The sequence below is a fragment of the Pinus tabuliformis genome, chromosome 2_1 (genome assembly GCF_031772625.1).
Source record: "Pinus tabuliformis cultivar Carrire ecotype Pingquan chromosome 2_1, CPIR1, whole genome shotgun sequence".
Classification (NCBI taxonomy): domain Eukaryota; kingdom Viridiplantae; phylum Streptophyta; class Pinopsida; order Pinales; family Pinaceae; genus Pinus; species Pinus tabuliformis.
In genome coordinates this window covers 152,019,413-152,035,101 of record NC_142299.1, presented here as the reverse complement: position 1 = coordinate 152,035,101, position 15,689 = coordinate 152,019,413, and the positions used below count along the sequence as shown (strand labels likewise).

Genomic DNA, 15,689 nt, shown 5'->3' with positions numbered 1-15,689 from the left:
TAGAAATCTCTATATATTTTTAGTCCCTTTATATGGTCTACATATGCCTTATGGTGGTTAAATGAGCACCAATGACCACTATATTCCAAAAAGGAATTCACTTGTATGTTCATTTCCATATTCCTTGGGGCATGCACTACTCCCTTTAAACTTTCCCATATTTAATAATAATGCATAGTCAAATTTGCTCTCGAGAAAGAACAAATAGGATGCAAGATATATTTTGAAAATTTCATTCTTAATCGCGTTTCTTCTAATTAAACTATGAGGTTTCCCTAATCAAACTTCCATTTATAAGCTTTATTGCATTAAATTACCAAGTTCCATTGTAAGACACACTTCCAACCATGCTAGATTTGTAAATATAACAACATTTATATCAAAGGAAATATAGATCCAGAAATATAATTCTAGGTGTTTTAAAAATTGCAATGCATTAGTGTCATGTTCAGCGGATATATCTGCGTTATGCTCTACCTCAGCGGATTTTCATTTGTCAAATTCGAAGATCTCATGTGTGAACTAGTATGTTAGATTCTATATTTAAACCATAGTTATTAAATTTGGTAAAATTGATGATTCAATTTTATTCATACATTAATATGTCAATTCTAAATTTGGTATAACGTATAGAAAGAACAGTGCAGATTTTCGATTCGCGGATTAATATAGAAAGAACAACGCAGGGTACTCTATAATTTAGAAAACTTTTAGGATTCATGAGATGACATTACTCATTAATAAATGATAATGTTGGTTTAATTTTTAGACCTTACATTGTTATCAACAATTCCAAATTCCTTTAAGATAATAAATCATAATGTTGGTTGATGTTTTTAGGGCGCATTTTAATTTTCTTTCAGATATATAGCTTTTATGTGTCCAACAATAAACTTCGCATAGCTATCTCGATAAATGGCTGGGTATGTTATATATACATATATAAACATATAGCAAATTGGGTTTAAAAGTTTAAATTTAAATATTTTATTTTTCAAATTTAATTATTTTATTTTTCTCAAAATTATTTTTATCATTTTGAATTTATTAAAATGTTTGTGATTTTTTTGATTCTAAATCTAAATAAATGGATAATATCTTTATGGATATAGTTTTCTTATTTTTTTTAATCTCTATAGAAATTTAGTGTTATTGTGGGATTGGATCATTCAAGAATTCGTAATTGCAAGGGCAATTGACTGAATTTACCCGAAACTAGCATCAAGACAAAGGTAGAAACTGCGGGCAAGATACTCTGACTGGCAAGATGTGCTTGGAGATGCTCCAGACTACTACATTGCTTACGAGAGCTAACAAAGTATAATGATAGCACACCATGTAATACCCCTCCACCGAGAACCCTTGGTGTTGGTGATTTTCCTCGTTGCTAGCGCTGATTTTGATAGGATGACAATGGATAAAGGCTTCTTGGTAGAAATCCACCTGACTGGGAAGCTCCAAAAGTGGGCGAAACTCCAAACAAAGATCCTTGTCTAATACCCCCTTTCACCTTCATGAAATATCCCAACGTCTTGGTGGACCCTCGAGAGCAGGTGAACACATCATCAATGCCACCAAACTACAGAACTTTCTTGGGCACATGTGCAACCACTATCTTGGCACTTCTAGGTGCAGACACCATCTTGAGGGTAACAAAACCACACTTCCTTGTGTCCATAATAGGTACAATATGCATCTTCCCAATCTTGTTACCCTAGTAACCTCTCCTCGCTAGAATAACCGAAAGCTTGACCAAAATAGTAGCTTCACGAATGGTCATGGCCACCTCCTTGCTATACTTGACCCCAAATACTACGTGGTCAATGTCATCACCCACAACAATGAAAGCTTTGAAACGAGTATGTTGCTCGACTCTCATAAGCTTTTGCACGGGCATCATCTTCATGACCCAATCCAACAGCTAAGGATCCAGCATGGCCTCCACGATCTGATGCTCCTTCACAACCAATGAGAAATGATAGATTTTCTCGAGGGAGCAGATTTTCCCTACATTTGCTAGACGGCCAAGCTTCGTCACGAGCACCATTTTTCTTCTTCGTCTCATCGGGCTCCTCGTTGGCCGCCGCAATGGTACCTGCTACCTTTGACACCTTGGCCTCAGCCAAATTTGTAAAACCCCAGAAATTCTCAACCTTATTAACTTTTGTCCGCGAATATAGGTTGATGCATCACCATTATTTAAAGAAAATCATGACACCTAGTTCACTAGCTAATAGTCCTTAAAGGTCTTTGGGTCTTAGACCATTAATCTATTTCCTTAAATTGAAAATAAATTTTTAACCAAATTAAAACAATTTTAAAACCTATTCCAAACATAATATACAAAGTAAATTGAAACATTTAAACTACCTTTAATTTTTTATTTTTTCAAAATTTTGAAATATATATATATATATATAATTTTAAATTTGAAACCCCGTGGAAGAACGGGATAAATCACGTATTTATCGGTGATGTTTTGTGAGGGTAATTCACGGTAACGAAGGTCTCTAAGCTAACATGCACCATGCGAATGAGTAATCGGGTATGGACTTCATTGCCTAAAAAGGTTTTCCGAACAGAATTCTGGAAAAGTACTCCGTGTGACGATTTTTACGAAAGTGTTTTCACTCCTATTTCATGTTTAATAGCTTTGGAGATAAATGTAGATTTTGTAAATGGTTGTGTATTTTACACCAATAACAATAATAATATATATTACAAAGATTGTGACTTTTTCAAATTTGTTTTTACAAAATTTTTTTTTTAAGAATTTTTAGATTTTTTAGATTTTGTTGGTGTTAGTTTAATAATGAAATTTATAGAAATAACTGAATTTTCAAAATGTAAAAATATATAAATGAATGCACTATCTACTCAAATGGATGAAAAATTCACTAACTTTTCTTCTACTTTTTGTTTTTCAATTATAAAATGAAATCATTAAGAAAAGGCAACTCACTATGAAATTGTCTCTGCTTTATGGCCTAAATCATTACTACATAGTCTCTACCCATTATGTTGTGTTATGCTCTCAAATCTCACTCTTGCATGTTTTGCTTAACTATGAAACAAGTACAATGCTAAAAGAATATTATTCCCTCTTTTCCTAATGGTTGAGTTTTTAACATATCCTAATAACAGTCTAGTGTATAGTTGTTGCATGCTTTATCTCTCGATTAGTGTTACGATTTTGGACCCTCTAGAATATTCTTGAAAGTCCAAAGATCACTAGCCCCACATATGTGAGTAATGGAAATTAATGTGTCTACCTGGTACCATGGTGGTTAACAAGGTATATTAATTTGGGGAGCTCTAATTTGTCTCATGTATTTTTGAATAAATTTGTCGAATCATTTCGACAAATTTGTCCACATTCAATGCTTCTCCTATGATGTCATTTCTCACTCCTACTAATAGAAGTGTGAACTAATTTATTATAAGAGTGTCAAATATAAACTATATTTTTTTTGTTAAATTATGTAAATGGTTGTTTCTAACTACATTCAATCAAAAGTTGAACCAATGGTTTGTTGACTACTTCTATCTACCTATCTACTTGTACAAATGGAATGTTGTAGATATCTTCAACTTGATGTCCATCTATTATGATCCAAATACATAGAAATCATAAGTACACACCATGCACAACAATATGAGCAAGGAGCAAAACTCCAATACAATAATAGTAGGAGACACTCCTCTAAATTCCCAAATACATTCACACTTGCAAATCATATCCATGTCCTCCATAATAAATACATGATCTCCACATATACCTTGCCACACATTGCACGTGTGTTCTCTTCATTATTAGGATGACATTATTAAATATACATTTACATACTACATGTACATTTAACCCCATATATGCCCTCCCTTGGTTCATACCATACACTTTTAACTCAATATAGTCTCACCTTGGGGTCATAACATAGTATCGTCCTTCTAAAAGCTTTGTCCTTAAAGCTATGTTGTTAAGGGAGTTACATGTGATGAACCAAATCATAGGATTTCCTTAGATTCCTACATTCTTCTTACTATTGATGATGATCCATCAATCCAAACTTAATTCTTTATGGTCTTAATCCTTGGTGGCCAGTTGTTACATAGTTTTCCTTCTTTTGATTCCATGTCTTCTTGTTGTGACATCTCTAATTTGTAATAATTATTCGTCTTTGATAACATCCTATTGAATAATGATTTGGTGATGCCTTGTTCCATGAATATTAATGAGTACTCGATCTTCTTCCCTAGTAATGTTGATGTGGATCTTATTTTCTTCATTAATAATGTTGATATTGATCTTCTTGTCTTCTTTTAAATATTTCTTAGTAATGAAGATGTCGATATGGTCTCATATTTCATGTCTTTCCTTCACTTTGCATAACAAAATTTGTATTTGTCTTCTTTATAAAGATAATGGTATCGTATATCCTCTTTTTTTGGTCTTTGACTTCTTTATCCCCGAAGATAATACCATCATATTTTTCATGTTCATCCTTTAGATGGAGCTAAACTTCTTCAAGTATATTCTAGTGGCCCTCTTGAATCTTCTCTTATTTCTCCTTTTGAACTTGCATTGTGATCACATTTATCAAATTTTGACATCCTTCTTCAATTCTAGAACGCATTTCTGATTTCACCTTATTCATCTCTAGGTATTCTTCAATCTTCTTGACAATTTTCTCTTCAAGGCTATTGATACTTTCTTCATCTAATATCCTTGATTTTTTCTACATTTTTGCAAAATGCTTCTTTTCTTCTTTCAATCTTTTGATATCATCCAATAGCTTCTTAGTATGGTTTCATAACATACATATTTCATCCTCTTTCTTTTTCAATTCTTCCATTGAATCATCCTTTTTCCAATTCCCTTTACTATTTCCCTGTGTTATTTGTTGAATCTCCTTAATGAGTGCTTCATTAAGGTTTTGTATCTTAGAGAGCTAATCAACTCTATTCTTGATCTCTTCTTTTGTTTCTTTTATTTCATCATGAATTTTATTCATTACTTATATTTGTGATTCCTTAAACCATTTATTAAGAACAATTCTTCGAATTTACTCTATATAATGTTTGATCAAATAACTTCATAAAAGTCATTCCACCACTTGGAAGCTTCACCATTGAAATAAAAACTTACAAAAAAAGTTATGAATCATGTTCATTTGTTATCCTCAATCATTCCATAGTATTGAGTTCATCTTTATCTTCATTTCTTTAAACCTTTTTATTACCATTGACTCTTAGTTTAGGTCTACACCACACCCTTAAATTCTAACCTCAATATGTTATTTATAATGACCTTGTATGATTATTGTCAGGCCAGGAGGTAACTCCTCAAATGAACTGTTTTTATTCATTAAGATTGTTCATGGTTATATACATGAGGGAGTGACTCTTGGGTTTCACCTCCAGATGACTCTTCCTTTTCCATTATTTATTATTTATATTATTTACAAGTGTTCACCCAATCCCCATGATTAGGTGTCAACATTCCCCCCCTTAATCTGAAGGGATGTTGGTGAGTCCAAGCATCGTTCTGAATCTTTCAAGCTTTTATCTTCCAAGTGATTTGGTGAAGATGTATGCAATGTGCTCATTAGTGGAAAAATTACATAGATGGATTGTCTTAGCCTCAACATGATGTCGAATCAGATGGTACATTGTATTGATGTGCTTTGTTCAGTCATGGAACTTTGGGTTCTTGGCAAACTTTATCGCAGAGGTGTTTTCAATCATGAGTGGAGCTGAATGTACATGTTTTACCTGCAAATCTTCCAGAATTTTCCTGAGCCACAAAATTTCTTTTGTTGCCTCAGTTGTTGCCACATATTCTGCCTATGTTGTGGAATCTGCTGGAACTAATTGTTTGTGTGATCTCCAGGATATACCTCCTTATCCAAGACTCATAGCATAACCGGAAGTAGATAGCCCAGTTTCTTTGTCTCCATCGAAGTCTGAATCAGAGTATCCAATCAGGATGAAGTTTCCAACTTGTGTATACTTGAGTCCAATGTCTTGAGTTCCCTTCAAGTACTTTAGAACTATTTTTGCAACATATCAATGTCCCTAACAAGGCTTTTTCATAAACCTGGAGAGGATTCCAACAACAAATGAAATGGTTGGTCTAGTAGTAGCCAGGTAGTTGAGACTTCCTACAAGCTGTCTATACTTTGTTGCATCCTCAAATTATTTTCCTTTAGTGGATGTGAGATTTAAGTTTTGTTCCATTGGAGTAGTTAGAGGATTGCACTCAACCATGCCAAACCTGTTCAATAGATGTCCAATGTACTTCTTTTGAGAAAGGAATATAGACTTTGGATGTTGAGTTACTTCCATACCAAGATAGTAATGAGAATAGCCCAAATAAGTCATTTCAAAACCTTTCCTCAATTCCTTCTTTATGGATGCAACGTAGCTCTCATTGTTCCCTGTCATCAAAAGATCATCTACATATACCACAAGATATACAACTATTTTTCCAACTTTCTTGACAAACAAAGTTGCATCATCAAGATCATGATGTTTGAAGTTGAGTTTCAAAATATGCTCAATTAACTTTTCATACCAGGCTCGCGGTGCTTTCTTGAGTCCATACAAGGATTTCACAAGTTTGCATACTTTATGTTCATGTCCTTTCACAACAAATCATCAGGTTGGGACATAAAAACATTCTCTTTTAGATCTCCATTCAAGATAGCAGTTTTTACATCCATTTGATGGACTTTCCAACCGTTCTGAGCTACTAGGGCAAAGAGTGTCTAGATGGTAGCCCATTTTTCTATGGGGAAAAATTTTCCTCATAATCGACCCCTTCCTTTTGTGAAAAACCTTTTTCCACAAGCCTAGATTTGTGCTTGTCAAGTGAGCCATTAGCTTTATACTTGTTCTTATAGACCCACTTGCAGCCAATTGGTTTGGTTCCCAATGGAGGATAAAACAACTTCCAAGTGCCATTCTCTATCAATGCATCATACTCCTTTTGCATCGCTTCTTTCCATTCATCATGAGAAGTGACTTCTTTGAAGGAAGTCGGTTCAAAATCTATAGACAAATTCAGTTCACAATCATAAGAAACATACCTATCAATAGGTGAATCAAATTCATCTACATCACCTCCATTTTGCTTAGTTGAATTTCTTTTTCATGTCTTTCCAACCTCATCAGGATGAACACTTTCAAGTGTCTTTGTCAGCCACTTTGGGGGACCTTTTTGAGATGGTCCAGGCTACTCAGTTGATTGAGTTGGGACTGAATCAATATTGAGTCTCCAAATTTTTTCAATCACATCACTCAAAGTATCATCACTATTTGGAGTTTCATGTGGGGCAGAGAGTGCTTCAGAAGAAGATTCCATAGATTGATCCAGTATAGGAATCCCCCCTTCAAGATGTGGAATCTGATTATCAAATTCTTGAAATGATTTTTCATGTCTAAATCTATCCAAGCGATCAAGTTTTCGCTCAACAACATTGTCAGCTTTGGAAGATTCAAGAAAGATTACATCTCTAAATACAACAAACTTTTTATTAACTTCATCATAGAGACGATATGCTTTGGAGGTATTTGAATACCCCACGAAGATACACTTACGACTCCATGGACCAATTTTCTTTCTATGTACTTTTGGTATCAATGCATAACAGGTGCAACCAAAGATCCCGAGATTCTTTACTGAAGGAATGTAGCCATACCACATTTCATAAGGAGTCATGTTTCTAATAGCATTAGATGGACATCTATTCTTTACATATACAACACATATAACTACATCAGCAAAAAACATCAATTTTACATTTTTTTTAAACATCATGGAACATACCATATTTAAGATTGTCCTATTCATTCTTTTAGCTACTTCGTTCTGTTGGGAATTATAAGGCACTGTTGTTTGATGTTTGATGCCATGCTGGCGAAGATAGTTTTAAAATTCATTTGAAGTGTATTATTTTCCATTATCAGTGTGAATAGAGCCAATATGAGATTGTGCATCATTTTCAATCCATGTATGAAAGTTCTTGAATGTTTGAAAAACATCAGATTTTTTCTTCAATAAATAAACCCAACACCTTCTAGTATAGTCATCAATAAATGTCATCATATATTTATTTCCATTTGTAGAAGGAACATCAATTGGACCACATAAATATGAATGAATGAGTTCAAGTTTTCTATGTGCTCTGGAATGTGAATCATGAAAAGACTGTTTTCTATGCTTTCCTAGAATGCAAGCATCACATTGCTTAAGTTTCCTAGGAATTGTGGGAAAACTAGTAACACCATTTTTCTTCAACAAGTGAAGGTTGTCATAGCTCAAGTTTCCAAATATATCATTCCATAATATACTTGATGGGAATGTACCTTCATCATAATGGGAATTGTATGAGAAATTTTGTGCACACACAAAGGTACCGTGCAGGTTGAGAAGCCTTTCTTCTTTTATCCCCGTCATGACAAGTGAGTGATATGATGCCTTTCTCACCTCAACCTTTCCATCAAACATATGAATGGAGTGTCCTTTCTAGCGGATGTGGACCAAGGACAACAAGGTTCTCCTTAGCTGTGGGAGATATAAAACATCATGTAGAATAAAGTCTGGAATACCAGGAAATTTGAGCCTGATTGTGCCAAGCCCTAATGGATTGAGTTTTGGTTTGTCTGCAAAGTATATTGCTACATCAACTTTGTCCTTAAATTCTTCAAAAATATCTATTCTAAAAGTCATGTGGAAAGTTTCCCTTGAATCAAGAAACCAATCATTTTTCCAAGAAGCAAGTGAAGCATTAAACAAGTCTTCATTTACTCCAATATTACAATGTGCCACAACATAGTGAGCAGATTCATGTGCTTTACCTTGCTATTTTTCATTGGTTTTACCTTTGGGTTGATTTCTTTCCTGCTCAATTCTGTCCCAAGGCAACTTGCATGTGGATGCATCATGTGATCCATCTCTATTGCAACGTATGCAATGCAAATCAAACTTTTCTCCTTGAGTGTGTCTGCCCCCCCTACCTCTGAAATTCCTTTTTCCTCTTCCTCTGGAATAATCTTGAGCAAGATTCTTCTCTCCATGTGAGAGACACACAACCTCTTCAGAATATCGAGGAGTTGTCTTCTTCCCAAAAGCTTCCTCTCTCTCAGCAAATTTATTCACAAGGGAGTCAAAGGTAATTTCTTTGAGGTTTCCATTTTCTTGCAATGACTCAAGATAATTTGAATAAGTGGGATAAAGTGCCTTGAAAAAAGCTATCAGAGGAATATCTAGTTCAACATTAGTGACTTTGATATCATGCATAATAGATTTCACTTCTAATGCAAGAGCAAGAGGATCATCATTTTGTAATTCAAGGCTGAACAATTTAATCATCAGTTGGACAACTTCAAGTGCAGAGTGTGAGTCATAGAGTTCCTTCAATTTTTGTAAGGCTTCAAAAGCATTCAAAAATGGTGAAATATGGTGACTCACCTCTTCATTTACAGATGTTGCAATCAAGGCATAGGCCTTTTTGTTCTTGTTTTCCTAAATGGTGAATTCCTTGTCTGAGGTAGGCTTTGCTGGTTCATTGTCTCCTTCTCCAACAAAAACTCCTTTCCACAGCTCATTAAAAATGAGAGTGTGTTTGATATTTCAAGACCACTCAGGATAGTTCTCCTTCCCATTGAGAACCACTCCCACAATGGATATCAATGAGTGCATTTTAAAATCTGTGTACTTTTAAAAAAATGTACTTATGGTGGCAAAAAAAATGCAGTTCTGGTGACTAAAAATGCATTTCTGATGTAAAAAATGCAATTTGATATTTGATGACAGAGGTATTATATGGGGTAGTGGTTATATGGGAGAAATATTATGTGGCGGAGGGAGTATTTGGGGAAGGGGAGAAGGATTTTGTGGGGAAGCAACATATGGGGGAAGATGAAGCGGTGTAATACACAACACACATCGTTAAAAGACTGGAAGCTCAATGGTGAAGGGATCGAGCGGTGGTATTGAAAATAGGTAATGACTGGAAGCTCAACGAACCGAGCGGTGGTATTGAAAATAGGTAATGATTGTGGGAGAGAGGAGAAGCGATGAATTGTAAACGATGTATTGCAAACACATCATGGTATAAAAGATGATGAAAAAAATGGTATGGAAAAGCCTTAGCAGCATACAACAATTAAAAAAAGATCGGAGTTTGTAACGTTATTCCCATACCTTGAGTTTAACATAGTCAATCAATGCACAATCAAGCAATGTTAGGATGAGCGGTGGTATTGGAGGACTAGCACATAATTGTAAGCATTTATGATGTGGGGCCGAGGCTCGACCTCACAGGCAACATTCAAACATAAGGTATGGTGTGGTGGTAACACAGTGGAGGAAGTGGAACACGGTAAGTTGTGGGGAAAGGAATTGAATCAAACCGGAATCAATGCGGTTGTAGACCGGACCATAACAGTCAGGAGTTAATGCATTGGTGTAAGTGTAACGTATGGAAGGGAAGTGTATACCATAGTATACCGGGGTTAATGGGGCATTATGCCTAGAGGAAACTGGTGGAACAATGGGAGATCAACCACATTAATTAAGAGTAATACATTAACACGAAAACTAGTGGTGAGAAGCGTTAAACACAACATTCAAGACATTCGCAAGGACAAATAATATGGTACACTACAGAAATGGAAGAAGGGAGTTACAAGGGTAAAAAAACTAAAAATGGAGCTGGATCTGATACCATGTCAGGCCAGGAGGTAACTCCTGACATGAACTGTTTTTATTCATTAAGATTTTTCATGGTTATATACATGAGGGAGTGACTCTTGGGTTTCACCTCTCGATGACTCTTCCTTTTCCATTATTTATTATTTACATTATTTACAAGTGTTCACCCAATCCCCATGATTAGGTGTCAACAATTATTGTGATTTTACAATAGCTATTGAAAATATTCAATGTTTTCACTTTCCAATAGCTTTTGAATCACCTCAATCAGACAACCCAATCAAAATATATGATAATTTAAAGTTAACATATCTTTTAAAACCTTGATTTGGAGATTGTTCTACTTCTCGATCTTTCTTTTGGTGTAACTTTGCAATTTCAACTCTTTTGATTTTGAAATTTTGGCCTATAGTTCTCCACTATTTCTTCTCTATAATTATAGTGGTTTGTGTTGTAACATAAATAGTTTTGATAAGTTAGATATTCCTTTTGTAGTTAGAAGAAAAATAAAAATAAAAAATGTTAGATGAAAAAGAAAAAAATAGAAAAAGAAACAAAGAAAAATAAGGAAAAATGTGAGATGAAAAAATAAGGAAGGGAAAACAAAAGAAAATAAAAGAAAATATATGTTTTCCATTGTATTAGTGCGCACATTTAAATGCCGCATTATATTACTTTTAATCTTTTTTAAAGTTGTCATTAGCATGTAATAAAGTATGCTTAGTAAAGTAAGCATATCCGACAAAACCTTTTGTCGTTGAAGTGACAGTTTCTCATTATGTAATAAAAATTGATTGGTTTTCAATGGTTTTGATCTAGCCCATCCAGATCAATGGCGATCAGGCTACCCCGCACCCCCCATCCCCATCTGAACTTTATCCGACAGGGGGGGGTCTGGGGTGACAGTTTCAAATATACCGTCTAGACATACGCGGCACTATCCTATCTAACCTGCAACCCCCCCTTCCAAAACAAATTACCACCTAACCCCCCCCCGGGCCCCTCAAAAAATCGCCATTCACTCCCGATTTACCATTGATTGACCTTTCATGCGCTATGATTACTCCACCACGCAACATGCCACCTCTCCCTCTCCCTATTATTAAATAAATATATTTCCCGCCTTTAATCTATCCATTTACCCATCTGGTTGCCCATCTGTTATAATAAATCTGTTAGCATTAACTTCTCCCGCTCCTAATAAACGATATTATTATAATAGATGAGATCATATTTTTATAAATCCAGTCCCTGAACCTTACAATCCCGTTTGCACAGATATTCACTGGTAAAAGACTCAGAGTACCTACATCGCAAGATCCTTCCAAGAAAGCATTCATTATCCAGTCGCTCAATCGATCAAATATCCTTTACTAGGCATTTTCCCCAATATCCATTAAATTATGTCTTCCAGAAAGAAAAATACTTTTGCAGAAAATCCAATGCTTCCTCCACCTATAGATTTGGATCACAAACCATTAGTTGACAAATTATACCAAATTTCTGCAACCAATTGTGAATTCGATCTTTACAAACTTCACAATTGACTCAAGTAGAAATATTTTGACCTTAGTGATGATTTAGGACTGTGGGATTCTACCTTACCCCAATTTATTTTCCCTCAGACCTATAACTTTCCTGAATTTGTCACCTGGTGTCAATTTTGATATCTTCCCAGTCAGAGAACTATTGTACCCCAAAATGGTGAAGTTATTTTTGCCATCAATGCCAGTTCCATCTCAGAAATTATCCAGGTCCAGAATTCTAACTCAATGCAAGATTTTCACCCTAACATACTCATGGATATATAAAACAAGCTCAACTTCTCAAAAAGAACTAAAATATTTGAGACTTTTCTGCCAGAGAATGCTCAGTTACCTAGATCCAACCCTCCTTATCCATCTTCCATGTTCCCAGAGATGACAAAACAAATAATCTCAATTGTTTCATGCCTGTTAGGATACCATTCATACCAGTGGGTTGATGAAACCATCTTAGCCTTCCTTTCTATGTTTTCCTCAAATGAAAATCCTCATGTTCTGTTATGTTATAGTGAGTTTTTGGCAGAATCCATTCATGACCAGTTCATGAAATTCTCAACTGAAGGAGTTTTTAAGTATGAACCTATCTTGGTATATTTATTTCTTTATTATCAATCAGACATGTTTCCTTTCTGGTTACAGAAGCTAGACAGTCAAGGAAACCCTCAGTCAGTAATTCACTAGACCTCTGTAAAAAAGAACAACACTGAATTTACTTTCAGTGATTTTGTAGATCAGTTCCTACATGTGAATGCCAGTTTGTTAAATAGTGATGCAAAGCCGAGGAGACATCCATAAATCAAAGGAATCCTATAGTTGAGTGACCAGACTAAGAGAGGAGATCACTATCTATATCAATCTTACTCAGAATTAGAATATATGGATGTGAACTACCACCTTAGAAACTCCCCAAGTTTGTATCAATTAGAATATTTTATCTAGAATATATTAGACATATGATCAATATGGATCAAATACATTTTCTAGTAGCAAAGAAGAAAGAACAGTTCAAGATAAAGGCATAGGTTGGTCCATTCATCTGCAACACAAGAGCAGCAAGACAGGAAGCAAATGACATTTTCAAGCAAAACTTTACATGGTCCTATGATCCTCTAGGTGTAATTTCAAGATTAAGGATGGAACAACAATATGGTCCTTATACACATACTCCTAGGCCAAAAATAGAACAATTCACGAATCAAGAAAGTTGGCATGAGAATACATTGCAGGAAGCAAAAGAACAGGTGTTGTCAACAAGCTACACTCCAATTTAGCAAGAGAAAGGAAAGAGACCAAGGGAAAAAATTTCCCCTTTGGTAACTGAGATTTCAACAAAGGAGTTCAAAGTATATAATAAAAGATAGAAGACCATAGATGTAATGGAGACACAACAAGAAAACATAGAACAAATACAACCAATTGTTCTTACATGAACATGCACCCCCTCAGTGTCAGGGACAAAGGACATCATTCCTTCATCCCCAATGACTCCAAAGACAACAGATACATCAATTTCATCACCAATAGGAGAGACAGGACAGAGTCAGAAAGAACCAAGTATATTTGCCACTTATCAAGAAATAAAAAGAAAGAATCTTGCACTTAAGGCCACTAAATTCTCATAGTTTTGGAAGAAGACAACTACTTCCCAACACAGGCTCCTCTCAGCCTTTTATTCAGAAAAAGGAAAAATGTAGATTGCTTTCTTGCAGCCCAAGGTTCCTCAACCTCAGTTAGAAAATGATTACAAGCACTTAGTTTTCTCTTTTGATACAAGAACAATCCATCCCATAGACCAGATGGATTTGCACAAACAGTATGGTGAGATGATTTTTAATACTTTAAATAATTCTTCTATGAAAGTTGCCAAGGTTCAAACCACTGTAGATAATATCCAGGCACAGTTAAAATTAGAGAAACTCTCTTCTCTAGCTAAAGATACAAAAATTAAATCTTTAGAGGAACTAGTGATCAAATTGGGATATGATCCTAATAATATAAAAGCAGCAGAAGAGATAATCAAAAATAAAAATACAGATATAGAAACATTGAGAAAGCAACTAAAGCTTCCTTCAACTAAAGATCCACAAGCCAAAGAATTTAGAGAATTGGAGAAGGAAAAGGAAAAAAAATTCAAGCTTATTATTGAACAAAATGATCAGATTTCTAAAATGGAAAAGGAAATCGAAAAATTTCTAAAAGAAAAAGAAGAGCATACTGCTATAGTGCAATAAATTCCATTTATTGTCATTGCGGCAATAGGTACAGTAGTAGGTAAAACGTCGACTTTAGTAGCAACTTCAATAGCAGAGACTCAATCCAACACTACACCAGCAGATTTGACTAAAGAAATGAATGATTTTTCTATCAAGGATCAAGAGATTGAGAAAGTAACAAAGAAGTTAAACAATTTACAAGAACAAAAGATCAAAGTAGATAGTACTTATTTGGTAGAACTACAAAAATCACATAAGCTTGCACAAAGAATAGAATATTTAGAGAGCCAAAATATTATGGTAGATACCATTGCATAAGCTAAAGAGAACATTTGGGTAGAAATAAATGAAGAAATTACAAAAATCTGGCCATCCATAGAGATTATCTTCGACCAAGATAAATTAGTACTAAGATCAAAATCTCTGATAGTTGATGTCAAGAGAGAACTTGAAAACAAACCTAGTGATGCAATTGCTATAATCAAATTCCTGAATTCAAAAACCAGAGAAGAATTAGAAGAGTTGGATATAGAAGACAAAACAGATACCATCTTGGAAGTAAAAAAAATTCTCACCAAGAAAAATCTAATGCTGCAATTAGAAAACAAGTCTGATAGTTTGCAAACAATGGTACAAAGATTTCATAAGAAGTTCAATGTTTTGTATTAGAAGGGTCTCCCTAGACTACAAGGAATGAGAGACGCATTAGTCAAGCTTGAAGACTATCAACAAGTATTATTTACCATTGTTACAGACAGGTCCAAATTTGCAAATATCAAAGGTACTATTACAGGAAAGGCATTCATGGAAGGCCTCAATTATGATCTACTGATCAAGCATGAAATAAGTCATTTGTTTCTTGTTAAGCCTACTTTTGAAAAATACACAGAAGTAGATGAATTCTATCAAAAGTTGATCAGATTTACACTTCTAGATGAAAGTGAATGGGAAAAATTATGTGAATTACTTGAGTAAAATTTGGCAAACATCCAAAAGAATGTAAGTAATAAGGAAACTATTTTTCAGATCAAGTCATCACTAGAAATCCTTAAAAGCAGTGCCAACAACTTCAACAATTTTCATTTCACTATATTTATGTACTATTTTTGTAGAAACAGATCTAGATATTTTTCCAATGTATCTACATATTTACTTTAGATCATTTGGGGAAACTTTGTATAAATAATTCCCAATTTGAATTTAAAGGGGTTGCAC

At 34.6% G+C, this 15,689-nt stretch overlaps 1 pseudogene; it reads right to left on the bottom strand.

Moving 5' to 3' along the window:
• Positions 1-1,387: 1,387 nt before the first annotated feature.
• The window catches only part of LOC149199192 (small ribosomal subunit protein uS5-like), a 34,591-nt pseudogene continuing 20,289 nt past the window's right edge, over positions 1,388-15,689 (bottom strand).